The sequence below is a fragment of the Colias eurytheme genome, chromosome 11 (genome assembly GCF_061535395.1).
Source record: "Colias eurytheme isolate Ceu_HAF_F1 chromosome 11, ilColEury1 Martin Lab GWU primary, whole genome shotgun sequence".
Taxonomy (NCBI): Eukaryota; Metazoa; Arthropoda; class Insecta; order Lepidoptera; family Pieridae; genus Colias; species Colias eurytheme.
The window spans coordinates 9,166,628-9,186,985 of record NC_142990.1 but is presented as its reverse complement, the minus strand read 5'-3'; the positions used below and the strand labels follow the sequence as shown (position 1 = coordinate 9,186,985).

Here is a 20,358-nt window from a genome sequence, read left to right as displayed (position 1 = left end):
GCGAAAGTTTGTAAGGATGTATGGATGTTTGTTACTCTTTCACGTAAAAACTACTGAACCGATTACAATGAAATTTAGCACACATATAGAGGGTAACTTGGATTAACACATAGGATAGTTTTTATCCCGGAAATCCCACGGGAACGGGAAGTATGCGGGTTTTCCTTCGCAAACGCGGGCGAAGCCGCGGGCGGAAATCTAGTACAATAATAAATCGCTTGCCACATATTCATGAGTCGAACTATTCTTCACATAGCCATGCAAGTTTTACTTAATATAATGTACAGCGACGATGGCCCAGGCCCATGTCAAAATTATCTAATATCAACATTACACAGATACTCCTCACATGATATAGAATTAAAATCATTGATCATGTATACTGTTTTTTCTAGAAATGGGTATTAATTAGTGCATATGATAAATAATGATTTTATATTCCTTCCACGAATGATATCAATATAGTTTGGGCTTTTCCAGGTACAAAATTATTACGAATATGAAATTGTAAATTCGTATGAATTTAATATTAAAATTGCAAGTTGTAATTTTATGATATTGTATCCGAAAACTGAAATATAATTAAAATTGCTTAACAGGTTATATTATTGCTCTTTATTTGGTGGTAGTATGATTTTATACAGGCAACCTTCATCGACAAATGAGCAATACAATAATGTACGTTTGAAGCAGCATTTCCTGATATACCTTAAAATTAAACAAATTCTTCAGCTTATATTAAAATCAGTATAGTTAGATATTTGATAAATATAATGTACATATATGTATATATATATATATATATTTATAGCACATTCTTATTTATTGGTTTCCAGCAGTTTCCAGTTATCTTTTGTCACCTCTATCGATACGCTTATGTCTTTTATCTTTCCTTTCACATAAAAGAACAATATAGACAAAAAATAATCTGCTATACTAACGGCAACACAATAATCTCGAAGTCAGATCGTGCGAACTCAATACAGGCCAGGAATTTCACATACACAGCTAAATATTTCACAGAAAACAGCCTTTTTAACGTTGTACTCTTCTATTGCGTTTTATAGGCAGAATAAGATTTAGTTTAAGATTTCGATTATAAATGAATAAGCTAATCTACTTTTGACGGACATCCCCAAAGAGGATGGAGGTTCACCATTCATTGCGTAATTTTACCATTTAATGTATCAGATAGTCAAGATCTTGAAGGAAGATGTATTGCGGTAGAAGAGTTTTCGCATTTATTTCAAAGTCCAAATAAAATGAACATTGTTTCCTTTCATGCTTCATGTGATTAATATTTGTCAGTCTTAAGAATTAAAAGTGGCTATCCAATTGGAACTCCTATTCAAATAAAGACTTTTGGCCAGTCCATCAAACATTGGATAAAATTTTTCAATACCTACTGAGTTCTATTCTGAAAGAATGATCTAAGCCTATCTGGATTGAAAGCGTTTCAAACTAATCTGAAAAAAAAAGAGATTAACGAACTAACCCAATTCCCAGCCGCAGCAAACATTAGATCAAAATAAACTATTCCAACATGATTTATATTCAAAAAGCCGTTTGATATAGTCATTGTGGTCGTATTATATGCAATAAGCGGCAATGAACCGGCAATTATAGTACAATGCGTGCATCATTTGAGCGCCCCTTGCAGTCGACATGAATAAAAATGAGATGTACGATGAATGACGGATGCTGGCGAGATGTTAACGATCCCACATCACGGTAATGTTTAACTAGAACGCTATGAAGATGCGATCCTTTGTGATATGATCCGTGGTCAAGTGTGTAAAGGGCCTGGGATGGAATAAAAATCTTAAGCAGAGCACAATGCACTATAATAATTCCCGCTTTATTTATTATAGGCAAAGTCTATATAATCTTATTCCAAGTTATAACTTATTTAAACAAAATTTCAACCAAATACGGATGTCTCGAATGTCAGTAACATTTGCAGGATTGGCTTACTCTCCATACATTTTACATCACAACAAATACATTTTTTTCGTTTATTAGGATATGTAGAAATAGAACTGACACGAATAATAGTTCTTTAAGACGTTAAATATTAATATTCTTCTTTAAAACGCTGCCCTAAATACGACCGTTTGAAGGGGTGAAATAAAATAGGACACTCCAAGATTTGGAACGACAAATGCCAGTATGCTATTCGTCTTTAGAAAAAGAATAAATTTGTATGACGCATAGAGAATTAAATACACTAAAGAATCAGTTATCTAGCGTCTGTTCAACATAAAACTGCACTATAATGTAATTTTCTACGCCGTCGCCTTTAACAAGATAAATATATTACTCCAATTCAATTCCCTTAACCAAGCTGCTGTCGGGTGTTATTTCTAATTATCAATAACGACATCATTTTGTTAAGGGTGATAATTGGTCGAGAGTTTATATAGATAGGTTCTCGTATATTATGTATTCTAGCTAGTGGGTTTTCTTGTTAATCGGATAAAAGAAGCTTGTACTTATGTCACTTTACAAATAACATTCTTATTGAAAAGAAAATGGTCTTTTGATGAGTCGATCCTTTAGTATATACTATAATTAAAAAGTGAGGCTCATAGGTATATCGGTAGCAAATACCAATACAATGCGGGTTTTCTTGATACCATGAGGTTAAGTGCCTTTTAATATTTCTCTACATAATTCTTCAGAAGCTGATCAGTTTGGAATCGTGCCCAGATTATGGTAATAAGCTAGTTCCATATTACATTCGGCTTAATTATTATTGGCGGAATACACTACAAGCTCACCTTTGCCTTATCATTCGTGGAATAAAAGCATGGTATTATTTTATACATCTCTCATTATTCAGTTAAATGAAGGGACAAAATGTAAGGATAGCCTTAATTATTATTATTTTAAGTCAGTGTACAGTCGGATATTGAAGTTAATATAAGCGGATAAGCTTAAACAAACATTCAGACGTGCGCATTTTTATATACCTAATTGATCCTTACGTATACGTAAGTTGGTCAACTAAATTTACCTAGTAGAGCTATTATTTTGACATAGATTAACCTCTTTTTTATTAATTTTCTATCTTTTTGACCTATCACTAGTCTAAATATCCTAATTAAGGCTTTAAACCCATATTAAAAAGCGCAAGCATCATGGCAACTTCATTGTTTTCAAAGTGGCTCAGAATTTAATCAAGCATTCAACCACGCCCTACAAAAAACCTGAAGTTAAGCTTGAATTAGATTTTTAGATAGTGCAATAATGGTGTTTATAAACGCGACGCTGAATAAGCGGCCAAATTAAATGGTCTCCTTGTATAACGGTTGAACATACAAGGAACGTTGTATTTAAATTAACTGGGTACACTTAATTACTTAATTTCGATTAAGAGACGCCGCCCGTTGATTTATTAAATCATTTTTATTACGCGGCGTGGCGTTGTTTCAGGTTTAATAATCATTTTAAACGGTATTAATTATTGCAGGTACGTTAACAAATTATACTGTGATTTTTAAATATGTTTCTGTTTGCTTTCACGTACATTATGCTTTATTTAACTTAATTGTGCATAGACTAGCTTTTTCAGTGAGGGTTTTCTTGCGTTTTTATCATTCGGTATTAAAACATTGTATTTATGTATTACAATCTAATAAGTGCTAACGAGAGTGTAACTTGGTTTACTTTAATTTTTGGAAGAGAAGCTTGAAATGCTTTTTTTTTAAGAAAAAAAAGTTCGTTCTTTAGAAGAGGTTCATAAATATAAATTTTACCCGCCAACAAAGTAATAAGTATGGTGATACTTGAAACAGCTCTCCGTAATACAATAGCTAATCTAAACTAAATATTAGTAAGTAACAAATGCCGTCTATAAAATATGTCAACAGCCCATAATAAATTGCTCGCACTCAAAGAAATTAAACGAAGGAATTGGAACTGTAGTACTAAAATAAGCAGCGAAAGAATTGCTTCGTATTAACACCCCTTGTAACCTTAAGATTGTACACTTAAAATTGATTGATTGGTTTAAGTTTTATTCTTTTGGAGCCCCGTATAGTAAGTAAAGACTAGCTGCGTAGGATTTTATACAGTGGATATAGGGGTGGTAGGTGTAGATTAGGTATTATTATGTATCTTTGGTTCAGGTTTATAGTGACACTATTGAGTATATTGTTTGAGAAAACATGTTCTGAATATATGTATAAATGGAATTTCTATTTAATCTACCTAAAACCATTGAGATAATATTAATATGGAGATGACACCGCCAACATCACTTATGTTCCACTCAACATACGTCATGTGACGTATGTTGAGCGGTATTTTTTAATGGTTTTAAAGTGAAACGCATCAAACATGCCTTCGTGTGTGTTACGATATTGCACAAATAATACAAATAATACGGAAAAGTGCAAAGGAATAACTTTCATCGTTTAGTACCTAACTAGATAATAATTTTTAAAACTTAGTTAGAGCAAAAAAATGGCGCACAGATTTTGTTCGTGGTGTCTACTCCATACGTAGTAATATTATCTCAATGCCTAAAACTCAATACTCATAAAAATTATCATGGATAGCGTTTAAATTCACCTAGTACTTTAAACATTACTTTAAAGTATTCATAAGTAAGTTTTGTATGCAAATTACATTCGTTATTGAAGGAAAACAATAGTCATTAACCGTCGACTCGATACGATATCCGCAGGAAGCTGTGCATTGTGTACTAATTATTCATGTCAGTGCACGAGCGAAGCAAAAATTGCGTATTCATTTTGTAACGGTGGTAATCAGTTTCGTTGCCATGGTTACTTTAAATACCTAGATGGTCTAATTTAACTAATTAAAAAATATTATAAAACAAAGTTTTCTTCAACGTTTGTCTGTCTGTTTGTTCGAGATAAACTCAGTTACTACTGCATCGATGGTTATGCATGATGAAAAAGATTAAAAAATGTATGTATTTGTATAATGTCAATCGCCATACGATCAAACAAAGTTAACTGCCGCGTCTGTCGGTATGTTTTCGATAAACTCAGCAATCATTGCACCGGTGGTTATACATATTTGTATCTGAATTGTATTTCTCTGGTTACTAAGACCTCTCGGTATAATATACTATAAACTAATAAATAATTCGTCAATTTATCTATATAAAGCTTAATGCACTATCTTTTGGCTCGAAATACGTTATTTGTTTAAAAACAGCACTTACTGAAAACAAGATAGTGCATGCAACGGCTAAACCGGGCAATAAATTTATATGTTTGTCAGGATAGTACATTATTGCTTACTTTATTTGTCGGGCGCAAAATAGACGGAGTTATTTCGCAGAACCGTTGAGATTATATTTTATCACAAGGTAGACATTTGCGTAGGCGAAGCCACGGGCGAAAACAAGTTTCCTATTTGTACAAAATGGCTTCTATTTCTAGGAGAAATTCTGATAACTGTCAGGCGGGTGTTTCTATGGACTGTAATGTGATATCCCATTAGAAATATGATTTAGAGGAAACCGTGAACATAATGATTATAGTAGAAGTGATACATTATGTTGTAAATGAGAAAAATTACGAGTGTTGACTCTGAAAGAGAGTTCTTGCAAGGAGCGAAATAAATAATAATGTATCGTTTCTTCTTCGTATATAATTTGTGCATATACATATAATAAAGTAATAACAGAATAACTATAAAATATTTTTGTTAACGGAATGAATTCATGGAAAAATTTACTAATACACTATGTTTCGTAGGCAAATATTCACAGAACCGTTTCGTAGAACTGAAATTTCATTAAAAATTTCAAACAAAATATAAAATGTAGTCCATTGTAAATCTACACTACTCTTATATTTTACTATTTTAAAAGTTATTCGTAGTATTTTGAACAATCGTGCTGCAGTTTACAAGGAATTTAGAATAACTATGGGACGCGACTTGCTGAAGAAGGAATTCAAATCGTCCCTGCTGCAACTTAAAATTGTTTCTCTTGACGCTGTTCATAAAATGCGGTAGTTTCGAATGAAATAAACATATTTAAAATTAAAACATGTATTCGCGCTACATGTGCTATACTATATCTTGACCTGACCTCGCGTTATGTAATACTAACTACGGTACTTTACGAAGCGATATCTACATAGGTTGGACGGTGGCCAAAGCAAAGAGCAAATTAAAATATTTTGGAACAAAACATATTTATGGTACAAAAAGAGTGTCAGCTTGATTTCAATGAGGTCTCCGTACAATGATATCATTGTGCAATGTGCTTATAAAATTTCTATTTTATTCATTCGAATAAGTAGAGTTACATAAAGAACAATTTCAATAAATGAGATATTTACAGAAATAATAATATATTCACTACAGTATCTTTATGTAATTGAAATAAGAAACTGGGTGCCGTAGGAATCAACACAATACACGGTAGGACGTTATACCAATAATTAAAATAAATTGTTCGTTTTTATTCCACAGGGCGGCTACATAGTTTTCTCTGCGCATTATATTGCACGCCTCATAAGCGAAGCGTTGAGGTGGGTACTACTGTCACTTCGCGCAAAACATCTGATTTTTCAAACTTAAAATGTCTTTATGTATCATACATTGCACTTGTAAGATAATACATACACACACATATTAAGAAAAAACACTATTTTTAACGTTCATGATATTTTTGATGTCATTTTTGTTATTTAAACTAGTTAAAAAACAGTTTAAAAAAGTTCTGTCTTGGACGTCCGTGTGTCTGTATGTGCGGATCCTTTTTCTTGTTAACACGATAGCGACCGAAATACTTTACTAATCGAGTCTTTTTTTTTCTCTTACGCTTGAGTATGCTCAGGAATAGAACCCTTTCATTTTTCAGGGTCTGATTCGATGTGGTTTAATTGTTATTAAATAAACAAAAATAATAATTAATAAATATTTATTAAAAAAAAATTATGAGGCGTGCACTTTTGGATTTTCCAAATTATTTATACTTACGGGCTTTAATTTATATTTCGTCATTTTTGGGGCTTCATATATTTAAATGTTTCTAATTAAACTGCCTGAAATCATTATTCGTTTAATGAGTTATTCTAGTAAATCAGATAAATATAGTTTGAACACCACATTATTTCTTATATTGATATAAGAAATAATGTGGTATATACATATAATAACCACATTATTTCTTATATTGATATAAGAAATAATGTGGTGTATGACTCAAACAATAAAGAAAATACTCGTCAATTCCAATTAACTCTCGCACTAAGCCGTCCCTTATCAATCAAGGCAAGTAAACGACGTTACATGTTTAATTCCCGACTTAACAAACTTTCGCATAATAACAGTGTCAATATAACACGTAACAAGTGAGCAGACAAAATTAATGCCATGCTCAGGCAACTTGGCTAATAACTCATGAAAAGCCTTTGGAGACTGCTTTTATAGTGTACGATTTGTTGTCGTGTCGCGTTGTGATCGTATCGTGATGACAAGTTGTCAATTATTGCAACTTTTACTTCTTTATACGTTATGACTATTGAAACTCTAGTGCATTTATTGTTATTGTTTCATCTCTATGCAGGTACAGTATTTTTATCGTCTTAATTTTATGTTTAATACTTTATAGAAGTATGTAATAAGTAAAGTTATTTAAATTAGTATAAGTAACTATCTCTTTAAATAAATAAATTATTTGTTTTAATTAAAATTATACATTCTAGGGCTATAACTACTTTTGAGTTTGAAAGTGTAACAAAAGTTTTCTCCTTGTAAGTATTTTTTTTTTAGATCTCCGATATCGGGTCCGAATCGTAACGTGTACAAAAAGATTAAACTCGCCCGAGGATTCATTTGTTTAAATCAAGATCCAACATTTTGTAACGTTTATTTAAGGTAAACATTTTAATTAAATAATTAATTTTTACCTAAAAGAATAATATTGCTGAAGTTTACATGAAAATATGGGGCGTATAGAAACCGCTTTTTTTATGAAAGCTTTAGAAGGGACTTTATATGCTTACTTGGTGGATATATTATTAATTAAGGTTAACTTCTATAAGAGTAAACATTTTATATATTATAATATGAGTCGAAGTTTGTAATAGATAATATTATATAATGAGAAAATAAAAAGTATTTAGCTCGCTTTAAAAGGCTAATTGGCCAAAGGTAAAATGAATAAAGTACCGTTTTGCATTGATGCGGAAATTGGTAGAGATATTAATATTTCTGCTCTTCTGTTTTTTTAATCTTAATTGGAAGAAGAAAGAAGCGAAGATTTTGGTGCTGATGAAAAACTGTAGACTGAATATTAGTGATTTTATGTATGCCAACTGTTTCTTTGTTTATTACGTTTCGAGATCTCATCTTAAAAGATAAATTGAACTTTCGAGAACCTTCTCGAATTGTATCGTTTTTTGTGAAAAACAAAACTGAAACAGTAGAATTTTTTATTACACAATGGGGAACGGCTGTGGCGTGATAACAAGAAGTGTACGCAAAGCTAAAGAAAGTTTAGAATGTATTAGCTATTTGAAGAAATATAATATAGCGTATGTTGCTCTAAGATGTTACTTTCTAATGGTGGTGCTTAATGACTAAATTTGGGATGAAAATCTGAAAGTTTTTATCTGGTAAAAAGCAACATCTTATAGCACAGATAAAGGAAAAATTGATAAAAGCATAAATTTAAAGTTATAACATAGTTTGTTCCGACTCGCACTTGGCCGTTTTTATTGTTTTCAATCAACCCCTAATATTGAGATACAGGAGCTTTTCTTTTTTGATGAGCTTTTATTACTTCCTTTGTTCTTTGTGTTGTTTTTATAATTCGATTTGAATTACTTAGTTCAGTAAGAAATATCTAAACCAAATATCACGAAGCTATCGATCATTATTTAAGAAGTGGAGCTATTGAATCTGTCACATTAATAGTAAACGATTGTTACTGGTCTTGATAACTCTGGCCCTTTGTAAAGGCAAGTAGTCTGGCTTTATATTTTTTATTGAAATACAATTTTATATATTTTGTTTATGATTATATGTGGTAAGTATATAATTATATGTGTAGTAAAATAGCTTTTACATAATCTAGTACAGAATATAATCTACTAGCGACCCGCCCCGGCTTCGCACGGGTGCAATGCTGATACTAAATATACTACAGAAAAACTGTGAACGTTGTATATAAAAACATAGCAGCCCGCTCCGGCTTCGCACGGGTATAAAATAGATAGCCCGCGGGCCGGTACCGCCGAAAACGCTGCGTCCCGCAATTTTTAAATCTGTAATATCTTCGAAAATATTCACTTAAATCATACGGTGTAAAGTGCCATATAGATCTATATTAAATGAACAATGTATTGAAGGTATTTAATTGGTTAAGAATTAATGCTGTATTGGTTAAAATCGCATCGAAAATTAGCCATTATTTGTCGTAAAAAGTAAATGACAAAAAAAAGTTATTATGGGTTATCCATAAGAGATAGACATATACCATCGCGGACTTTTCTGTAGACCTTTTCAATGTGTATAATACTTAGTACATTATTTTATGCTGTGCTTGGAGTAGTATACAGTCCTTCTCTTCATGTCAATTACTTTTCTTCTTTTGAGACTCTTCTTGAAAACTTTCTTCCACTCTTTAAGCATGTTATTATAATGGGAGATTTTAATACATGCCTTTTAAAAGACGATCACCGCAGCAAAAAACTTATTTCCTTAGTAAATGCATGCAATATACACATACTTCCACTCTCCGCTACTCATAAAATTCCAAATTGTTCCCCTTCCCTTCTAGACCTTATCCTTGTTTCTTCCCTAGATCATGTCTCGAAGCACGGTCAATGCCCTGCAGATTCTTTCTCGTGTCATGATCTAATCTACCTCTCTTACAAAACCCGTCCCCCTAAATTCAAACACAAAATCCTCATGCAGCGAAATTTTGGTGGTATGGATGTAGAACGTCTCCGGCAAGACGCTAAAAATACAGATTGGACCCTACTTATGTCAGCTGATTCAGTGGATCAAAAAATTGAAAAGTTTAATGCTGAGATCTTAAACTTATTTGATAAACATGCTCCTGTAAGACCAATTAAAGTAAGACACCTTCCTGCCCCTTGGCTCTCTAGTGAAATAAAAATCCAGATTGATGCCAAAAACAAAGCAAAAGCTAAATATAAGCATACACAGTCTGATTCTGACTGGGAAACTTTCAAAAGAGCAAGGAATCGTTGCAATGTGGTATGTAGAGACGCTCAGCGACGACACATCCATCAATCTGTTGAAAATGGGGACAGTTCAAAAATTTGGAAATTTCTCAAAACTCTAGGCATAGGTAAAAATAATGACTCTCCTTTAAATAATAACATTTGCATAGACGCTTTAAATAAACATTTCTCTTCTTCTGCACCTACTTTTAAAGACGGCAATAAACACTCAACAATATCTCATATTATTTCAAACACATCATCTTTTAGCTTCCCGCCGTTCGTTTTTAAGCAAATCGCTAGCAGTGATGTTGAGAAGAATATTTTATCGATTACCTCTAAAGCAGTCGGAGATGATGGTGTCAGTCGTAGTATGATCGTTCCCATCCTTGATATTATTGTCCCTGTCATAACTCATATCCTAAACTGTTCCCTCGATACTGGAGTATTTCCTAATATCTGGAAAAAGGCTAGTATCATTCCCATTCCTAAGAAAAGAAATCCTTCATCCCTATCCGATTTTCGTCCTATCTCAATTTTACCCTTCCTGTCAAAGCTCCTTGAACGTCTTATCCACCAACAACTATCCCAGTTTCTTCATGCCAATTGTCTCCTTGATCCCTATCAATCTGGTTTCCGCCCCGGTCATAGTACGACTACAGCCCTTCTGAAAATTACTGATGACATACGTAGAGGAATGGATAACAAAGAGCTTACAATTTTGACACTGTTGGATTTTAGCAATGCGTTCAATACAGTTGATTATGATGTATTGTTGAGTGTACTGCTTTCCGTCAATATATCCCCTGTGGCAATAGAATGGTTTCGTTCCTACTTGCACGGCCGTCGACAACGCGTTAAGGTTGAAAATACTTTCTCTTCCTGGTGTGACGTAAGTGCTGGTGTACCACAAGGGGGCGTTCTATCACCTCTCTTATTTGCGATTTTTATAAATTGTGTTACCACAAGACTGACCTCACATTATCACCTATACGCTGATGATCTCCAAATTTATTCACAAGCCACTTTGACTGATTTACCTGAAGCTGTGTACTGTATAAATCGTAACCTCTCACACATATCCGATTGGAGTAAATCTTTTGGACTGAGTTTAAATCCTTTAAAATCTCAAGCAATTATATTTGGCAGTCAAAGTCTCCTTTCTAGGATTAATTGGACGACTCTGCCACCGATTGCACTCGATGGTACTACTGTTCCTTACAGTAAATTTGTTAAAGATCTCGGTATCATACTAGATGAAACTTTGTCATGGTCTCATCAGATTAAAAACATAAGTTCCAAAGTATTTGCTGCCGCCTCTAGTTTGCGTAGAATGCGTAATTTGCTTCCCATTCCCACCAAAATTTTGCTGGCCCAATCCTTACTTCTGCCAATCCTTGACTACGCTGACGTATGTCTTACTAATCTAACTCAAGAACAACTTAATAAACTTGAGCGGTTACAAAATTTTGCTGTGCGGTTCATTTATGGTCTGCGCAAGTATGACCATGTTTCGGAATTTCGGTCAAGACTTCAGTGGCTCCCCATCCGCCTCCGCCGGAATACACATATTCTTGCCTCTCTTTATTCCATTATCTTTAATCCTACATCACCTTCCTACTTAAAAGCTAATTTTGAATTCCTCGGCACTAGGAATACGAACTTACGATCAGCTGAAAATCTTACCCTTCATATACCTTCCCATTCTTCCAATTTCTTTCATTCTTCCTTTTCCGTTCAAGCAATCCGGTTGTGGAACTCCTTACCAGTCACGATAAGAAAAGCACAGACCCTTCACTCCTTTAAAAGTCAATTGAAGAACTACTACCTTCGCACGATCACTGACAAATCGTTAAAATAAATCTAAATTTAAGTTTTTCCTTCTATATAATTTTAATCTTATTGTAATATTAATGTATCAACTTATGTGTCCTTCATTATGTATAATACTTTTCTATGTTTATTCTTTCTTCTTTCCTTGTCTTACTCTACTCTTTAATTCTTGCTCACTGTATCTTTATCTACATCGAGTTGCTTGGAAGAAATCGCTCACGAGCGATAAAGCCGCTCTTTGTACATCTCTACTATAAGCTATCTTAACTATGTAACTTTATCACTGTGTATATGTACAATAAAGAGTATTTCATTCATTCATTCATTCATTCATTCATTCATTCATTATTTTGATAAAACTCGTAGGGTTCAGCCTGCGTTTGCAATGTAAGCGGAAATAATGTAATTTTTTACGCCATCACATTAGAAACCTCAAAAATAACAGTACTTCTCCACTATTTAATGGATGTTATTATACATATAAACCTTCCTCTTGAAACACTCTATCTATTAAAAAAAACCGCATCAAAATCCGTTGCGTAGTTTCAAAGATTTAAGCGTACAAAGGGACATAGGGACATAGGGACATAGGGACAGGGAAAGCGACTTTGTTTTATACTATGTAGTGATTTCTCAGACAAATTTTACCCCGCTCTGTTTAGTCAATTTTGCATGATAGAGTCACACACATGAATATATCCTTACAACCTGCATAGTTATAACTAATAGAGGATTATATAGCTATACAACATTTATAACATTGAAGATGTAGATGAAATGGAAACATTACGATATCTTGATTATACTAACCAAAGGATAAAACACGATAATTCTTAAAGAAACCCACGTCCACGTTAAATTATACAGACCAATATCGGCGATATTATTTCAAGTTATTCCTGTGATTCGGCACTGAATGGAAATTAATGATGGACGTCGTTTCTGAACACCTGACTTCTTGTAAGTAGGCCGCCATTTTCTTTTTCTTTTTTATTGAGGCAGTTCAAATGGTTTACGCGTTTAGTCTTTATGTTGGAGCTGAGGCTTTTTCCGTTTCGTTTGTATTAAAGCAATGGCCGAGGGAAATATAATATCGTTATATTTCTTTACACAATTGGACGTACTTACTTGTATTTGGAAATATTTACTGTTGAACATTAATGTTTGTATTGAAATGAATTTTAGTATCGGTTTGCAATGAAAAAATATTGATAATTAAACAAAGTAAGAATATTTTCTCTGCTATAACTCAGAAACGTCAAACGACAGATTTTAGGGAACATATACATAGGCATATAGAGTCTGGAGTAACAAACGCTGCATTCATTTTCGAAAAAATAATTTCACATCCTTCAGCCGAAGTTTGGTCGTTAGCTTGCACTTAATGTTAAATTTACAATGTTTTTAGGCATAACTCTTATCATATTTATCTTATTTTGATGTATAGTAATAAAATAACTTTTAAAAAGCTTATAACCAAAGCGGGAGAGCGAAAGAGCGGAAATTTTACACAAGTAGAGTTAATTCATCTATACCTTTTACCTAGTACCTACTTAAGCTGTAATATAAATGTAAACGGGTCAAGGTTCACTGTAATTTGATACTTGACCTTACCCACATGCATTGCATTGAAGCTCATATAATATGCAAAAAGTACTTCAATACATTTTTAATATTTATAGCGTATATTTTCTACAAGTTGAAAAGAATTATTTTCTCTTCACTAGTTTGTTTAGAGATAATTTGTGATAGAAAGAATAAGTTATTTAGTTTACATCAGTCGTATTTGAATAAAAAGTAAGTATTATTACCTTCACTCTTGACCTCTAGTGCCGGGTCCAGACTGGTGAAACGTAACATGCAATGTAACATGCAATGAAAGAATTCACCGTCCACATTGCTGCAATGTATCATGAAAGGTAACACACTGTGTAACAATTTCTCATAGTTTGGACGTCTTGCGCGCGCGAATTGTGCATTACACGCGCATGCTACGAGCATTACAAGCCGCGCGCGGAGCGATCCGAAATTTGTCGGTTTTTCGACGAACACAAAGGGGCAAAGAACACGACTACGGGAGGTTCGTAGTGAATGCGCGTTATGAGCGCACTATGCGTCCACACCAGCAGCGAACATGCAATGAAAGGCAGAATGTTACATTGCATGTTACGTTTCACCAGTCTGGACCCGGCATAGGACTTAGAGGTATCGGTCAAAAGCTCGTTTTTTTTCTTTCTTTACAATCTTAATCTGTACTCTTTTTAAAGACTCGATAATCTCCACAATTATTGTTTAATAATGTTACTTAAATCTATTTCTTTATGTATTTACAACGGTTAAGATACCTCGAGGAGGCAATTAAAAAAAAGTTTGTTACAAATAAAGCCACAGAAAGCTGATAATATGATTATTGATTAATGTTTTAGGTACTTATAATAAAAGTGACAGGTGTGAAATTTATATCGTTCATATTTAAACTTGCTTTACTTTAGTTAGTATCTACCATAATATGAGCCATTGTTTAAGTTATTACGATTGTAGCTCAATATGCACACATGTAACCCAACCCAAATTATCAAATGATTTACAGAAGTCTATATCCATAGTCCATACTTATATTATAAATGCAAAAGTAACTCTGTCTGTCTGTCTGTTACTCAATCACGCCTTAACTACTGAACCAATTTGCATGAAATTTGGTATGGAGATATTTTGATACCCGAGAAAGGACATAGGCTACCTTTTATTGCGAAATATGTACCACGGGCGAAGCCGGGGCGGACCTCTAGTAAGTTATATTTTCAAGTTCATCTGAAAATGTAAAAGCTGCCTTTGAAATTACAAGGTAGTGTTTTCGCGAGCTCTTCATATAAATAAACATAAAATAAATATATCCAGGACAAACTATACTACTCATCGTATATACAAACGAACATATAGCTATAATATTATATATACAAACGCATGTAAACGTGTTAACATTCATGTTGGAATAGCTTTACAACACCTTGATGCTTGCTATTTGGACACGTTCCTTTGGGTTAGTCATGTACAACTTGTTATATAGTCGTGATTATATGAACAACTAGCTTACCGCCCGCGGCTTCGCCCGCTTTGTCTAATACCTAATAAATTATATACTAAAACATTCCTCTTGAATTACTCGTTCTATTAAAAAAAATCCGCATCAAAATCCGTTGCGTAGTTTTAAAGATTTAAGCATACATAGGGACATAGGGACATATGGACAGAGAAAGCGACTTTGTTTTATACTATGTAGTGATTATGTAATATAATATGCTGTTACAATTACTATATTAACTTGGATATGTTTTGTAAGTATAATGTACATTATATGAGAATAAAAGAAATGTAGAGGTATATTTCGAGGTTTATTTTTTGATCCATTATTTTTCTACTATAGTAACAAATCAAAGACTGGATAATAATAATTATTATCTTAGATATAATGCTGAAATATGTTTCTTCAGATTAAACTAAAATATTAACGTCACGTTGCATGAAATGTGACGAACATTTCAATACTCAACATATTATTGGGTTTCGTAAAAATATAGAAATATTATGAGTAGAATGCTCTTGACAGCCGCCACTACAATAATATGGTCTACTGCATTTGATATAAAGTTTGCGTTCCCGACGACGCGACGCTGTGATTTCACTTATATCACTTATTTAATAGATTTACTACGACTCTGACAATACAATTAACTGGGATTGTTATGGCGAAATCTCCTCTTTGATATTAACAAAATTTACTCATTCGAGATTAAATACCTAGTTTCTGTACAACAAATTTTGATAAAATGTCACGCAAAGCACCTAATGAGTCTTTACTTGTTAGGATAAATTTTGGTATCAAGTGAGCGTGTAGTGTAACAATAAATGACAAATCAAGTTAACTCCCTTACTTATCGTTAAATTAGAAACTATTCCAACGTATTTAGTTACATTTTAAGTGATTTCACACATTTCTACCCTTTGAATTTCGATATTAAAGTAGGTAGGTAATTTTACCACAATCAAATTAAAGATCAGACTTGTCACAATATTTATTAACTCTACAAATTGAAATAAAACTTAATTGGCATTAAAATTAAATTTTTTACCCGATATTTAATTTTTCAGAACACTCAAACGCGCTTGTTCGTATTTGACGCAGTTTAAAACACTTCCACATCAAGCAAAACTATTGTCTATTTATCTTGACAATTTGTTAATGAAGTTTCACATTATACTCCAAGCAATAACGAGATATTCCAAAGCATAGTTTCAACAAAAATTCCTTAAAATTTCCCCAAAAGTTAGTGCTATGTTAAAAAGCCAAATTCCAAATAGTTTAAGTAATGACAAACTGCACTTAGCTAATACTTGGACGCAAAACCCCCTGGTCTTTACACCCTCTTTCTATCCTCAGAATACACCTGTGACTCATAAAAAACCTACTACATTAGCTGTAAGCGATACGTGTGTTTTCCAAAACAGCCCCGATTTAAATAAAATTATTGGTTTGATCTTTTTTAGAAGATGTAGCAAGTCTCTAGTGTACTTCTGTGAATTTGTGCTAGAACGTGTCGCAACATAACATTTAGTTTCTTAGTAACACATGGTAACACGTACACGTATAATGGTAATGTTTCTTCATTTTATTTACTGTGTTTAAACTGCCTAAACTCTATCTTGTCATCCTCATATTCAGATCTTAAAGGCTTTGTCAGATAGGACGCGTATTTTAGCGCTGCGTAGTAGCGCTGCAGCGTCCTGTTTTAACGTCGCGCGAGGCTTCGTCAAACAGAACGCTTTAGCGCGCGTTAGGACACAGTAATTGATATTATTAAAGCTGCATGTTGTTTACATAATTATTACTTACGAACAAAACAAGGTACAGCGATATTAACTCCGGAGTCGGAAGAATTTTTTACTTACCAGTTTCATTAATTTCTTCTCCGATTTGTGCCCACAATTTTGCCTTCAATGATATATCTTTATAGTTTATATGAACTATCCTTCGTATTATATAAGCATGGATATTTTCTAACCAATTCTATCAAATTTTCGGTCATTATGCAGTATTTTATTATTATTTTACGCCTATTAACGCCGACGCTAAAATAAAATTTGTAAAAAAATACAACACCCGACGTTAAACGTCCTAACGCCGCGACAGAGCGTTGCGTACTGCTAGCGCCGGCGCTCTGTTTGACGGTATTCTACGATGGTAGTAGAACACATCTTAGCGTCATATCGCGGCGTCAACTTAACGCTCTGACGCGCGCTAAGTACGCGTCCTGTCTGACAAAGCCTTAAAAGTATCCTTGTTTCCTATGCAGGCAAAAGAAGAATAAATAAACTATATGTAACTGAATGTTTATAATCCTAAGAACAAAATTACATATACATAATGCCCCTTATCTATATTTTTGAACGAACCCCGACATCACTTTTGAGTCCAATGTAATGTCACCATAATTCGGGCACTATGCCAAACTCCGGAATACTGTGTCCGATTTCATATGAAAGACTTAATAATTTAATGCTTGACTTGAGACTTATTCTCGTACTAACCCTCACCTATAGTTAAGAGATGGATAAATTATTACAGCTAGTTTCTTATAGAAAGAAACGTCTTTTTAATTTTTTATATGAAACTAGTTGAAGCAAATGACTGTGCTAGCTAAAAATGACGTGCCTTTACAGGCTTATCTGTTGCTTATGTGATAATTATTATAAATCAGCCCTGACAAATATTAGTTTGCAGGAATCTCAGTTTTATAATTTACTAGCTGCGCTCCGCGGTTTCACCCGCATGGCTCCGCTCCTGTTGGTCTTAGCGTGGTGATATTTTTCAAATTGGACCAGTAGTTCCTGAGCTACTACGCGCTAATGCGTGTTCAAACAAACAAACAAACTCCTCAGCTTTATAATATTAGTATAGATTGTTATAGGATGAATTTTCCCACTAGTTAATAATTTTCCAAATTCTAATTATATCCCATCCCAATATATCTTGTGAAACTTTTTCATTTTTCATTTTTTCACGAAGGTTTAGATTATAAATATAGGTAGCCATAGAGCAATAAATACCTACATCGTAATCGTTTCACCGACCGGTAATAGACCTTAATAAAACGTATAGATTCGTAAGTATTGAATGTTAGGGTCGCATTATAAATCAAATTGGTAGTAAATTTTATTGTGGGATCGTAAATACAGTTTACAAATTATATAATAATAACCTCACTTAGCCGAGATGGTTATTACGTATCGATGTTTTATAGGCTGTAAGCGGTTAAAATGGTTTTGATGGTGGATCTCCATTAGGGAATCGTTTCAATTTTTATAATGAACGTTTATGTATAAATAATTGGAGCATAGCTGCACTTTTTGTGTGGTTATAATAAAAGTCTGTATATTTTATATGTGTGAACTTTACTTTATTAAACGCATCTATGTTTTATCGAGTTTCAAATAGATTTGGTGCTACGTCATACGGGATTAAATTTATTATGAATATACATTTATTTTCCAAGAAATATGAACCTAAAACCTAAAATAACATATGTTATTTTTCCAACGTATCACTGGAGGCCCTCAGGGCATGGAATATTAATATTTCGGATTTCACGTACGTGACAGGGAACACTGAATCGGCGCGAATTTAAAACACACCTTGACCAGCCCTAAGGGATGGATTGCATTAAGAATATGCGATTAATAAGATACATCCTGTAGTGGTTATGACCGCCTCCGGGGCAAAACAGTTAACGCGTGAGTGTAGAACCGAGTGGTCTTTGATTCGATTCCCGGTGGAGTCAAAGAAAAAAAAATACCTCGATCTGACTGGATACTCTGGACTGGATCTGGCTGGCCTGATCACCCTAAAGAGAATCTATCAGAGAAAGAGATGTTTAAATTAAATTAAATTTATTTATAATGCATAATTGCATAATGCATCTGCTCCTTACCCCACTAGGGGGCACGGGATTTCATTTTTAAAGTGGACTTGAGGTAAATGACGTGAGAATTATAAAATACTTCCTGCTTGACCTTAATTAGCTCTGCGATCCAAACAGAGTAAGAATTATATTATATGAGGTTGTAAAATAAACGGTGCGTTGGATTTGTTTTTATTTGTCCGTTTATCTTCAAAATTCCTGGACGTATCAACATATACATATATTATGGTAACATCGACATGTTATCATAATGAAATTAGGTTTTGTTCATTCTTGGAAAAATGGCTTTAAGGGATTCGTTTTAAAATAATTCTATATTTTAAAACGAATAAATAATCAACGTTTTTATTTCAAAATTAGGTTTATTTCTTTCGTATGTTTCTTATGATATAATCTCATGTTTTATATTATATTGTGACGAAATAAAGCAAGGAACCAGAAAGCATGACGAACTCTCGCCTGAAAGATATTATACTCTATTTATGTACATTTCTAGGTAGTCTAGTTTATTATAAAGGTTATGAAAGAGACCCGTCACCTAAAGACAATAAGTATTCAATATAATTAATTGTTCTATTCCAAATGTTAGTGAAGGACGAGTTATTATGATAAATTGTAGGAACGTTTCTTCAACTTTTGTGCTATTAATTATTTACTATAGTATTGAAATCTAATTCATAGTGACTGATAAGATAGACATTTAGAAAATAATAATTATCGTTATTATTAAATGTAATTTAATGAGAGGGCTTTAAAGGAAGTAGTTTTGCCCTTATCATGGGGAAGTAGTTTTACACGTGGAGATACTAATATGAAGCCTTTCAACCATCGTTACTTTGTTAGTATGTATGTCATATAAATCGCCATTTAAATCCGCTGTAACATCAATAAATATTCATCTATTTGTGTTTATTCGATTTGATTAAACGTTATTCAACTGAAATGTGCGAATAATCTACAGCTAGGGAAATGTTTTTGATACATTTCCAAGTTTAATTGAATTAAGCGTGAAAATATCTGGTATTTTACTAAAAAATAAAACTATTAATGGTAGAAGCTATCCAGTTAACTAGTTTAGTGCAAATGGGCGCTTTTTGCCCGGACTCACTTTACGAATATTTTATGTTGAGACGGTCTGATACTTAAGTTTCGCGAATGGAATTTAAATTATGATAAATATATATTATCTAGTAGCAAACTACATCTGGAAGTATGATATTTATAGCAAGGTAGGTAGTAGGTAGGTAATAAGGCCCGTGAAGAACATTATTTTCGTATCGTGTCCAAAACGTACCTTTTAAAATAATTATTCTATGTGTTTTTTCTTTTTTTTTTTTTTCTAGCAGGACACGACTCCACTCGTT

The 20,358-nt window shown here is 33.2% G+C and overlaps 1 protein-coding gene across 2 annotated transcripts in view; it reads right to left on the bottom strand.

Moving 5' to 3' along the window:
- LOC149904783 (uncharacterized) overlaps window positions 1-20,358 on the bottom strand; it is an 87,431-nt gene that overhangs the window by 15,545 nt on the left and 51,528 nt on the right. The window lies entirely within an intron of this gene.